We start from the raw sequence: 1,502 nt of genomic DNA on the forward strand, positions 1-1,502 counted from the left end.
ATATTGCGGTGCCTCCATTTAGGAATGCATATCCAGTTTGAGATTTAGCTTTATGTGGATCAGATAAATAATCTGCATCTGTATAACCAAACAAATCTTGTTTCGAGTTGTTAGAATAAAATAATTATAAATCAGTAGTTCCCCGAAGGTATCAAACTATTTGTTTGATCCCATTCCAATGTCTTTTGGTAGGGGCTGAGCTGAACATTGTCAATAAATTAACTGCAAAAGAAATGTCAGGTCTTGTATAATTTGTAAAATACATAAGAGCCCCAATTGCACTAAAATATGGAACTTCTGAACCAAGAAGATCTCCATGATCTTCTAGAGGATGAAATGGATTAGTATCAATATTGAGATCTAACCATAGGAGTACTTAATGGTTTTTGTCTCGTCCATATTAAAATGTTTTAAAATCTTTTCGGTATAAGTTGTTTGATGTATAAGTAAGTCATTAGTCATATGCTCAATATGTAAATCAACGTAATACTTGATTTTTTTTTTATTTCAAAATCTTTCTTTAGAAGTTGAATGGCTTCATAGATTTCTTTATTTAAGATAATTGATATAAACAGTTATGATCACATATCCGAACATTGTTTTTATAAAACACACGTGCAAATAAGTTTATATGTATACCCTTTTCTTATCAAGTAGTAATTTAATCGGTTATACCACATACGTCCCGATTGTATAAACCCATATAAAAATCTTTGTGATTTAATGGAATACATTCCCTTGGATTTTGCATTGGATGCTTATGATACCTTAAACCCTTCAGGTATATTCATGTATATCACTATCAAGTGATCCATACAGATAAGTAGTAACAACATCCATGAGATGCATTTAAGTAACTACCAAGTTGATTAAGTATCTAATAAGTAATTGTATCCATTTCAGGAAGATAAGTTTTCCTCATAATTCATTCATGGTCTTTGTGAGAAATCTTGAGTTACAAGTCTAGCTTTACCTTGTAACTTCATTTTTCTCATTTCTTAATTTTTTCGGATAAAAATTCATTTGTATCCCATACGTTTCACATCTTTAAAAGTGATAACGATTGATCTGAAAACTTTTCTTTTATTGAGCGATTTTAATTCAGCTCGTATTGCTCCTTTCAATTGAGCTCAGTCATGTCTATTTTGACACTCAATGAAAAATTTTGGTTCTAGATCATCATCCTTATTCATGATGTCATTATATGAAAAATTCTCATCAATATTTGTCATTCCGTTTCGGTTCCATAATATTGCATAATTTATTGCAATTTCTGTATTTAGTATCAATATCCTCTGCAGAAGGAGTATTGATATTTGGTTCTTCTTGAACACTTTATTTTACCTCATTATCAGCTGATTTTTTTTCGAGGATTTTTATCTTCGGAACCAATTGATCTTCCATGTTTCATGCGTGACAAAGACTCGAGAGTGACATTATTGCTAGCTTTTAGAATTTCAATTCGAGCTGGAGCATTTACTGCTATTATATATGATTTAGTC

This window comes from Rutidosis leptorrhynchoides, chromosome 11 (genome assembly GCF_046630445.1).
Source record: "Rutidosis leptorrhynchoides isolate AG116_Rl617_1_P2 chromosome 11, CSIRO_AGI_Rlap_v1, whole genome shotgun sequence".
Taxonomy (NCBI): domain Eukaryota; kingdom Viridiplantae; phylum Streptophyta; class Magnoliopsida; order Asterales; family Asteraceae; genus Rutidosis; species Rutidosis leptorrhynchoides.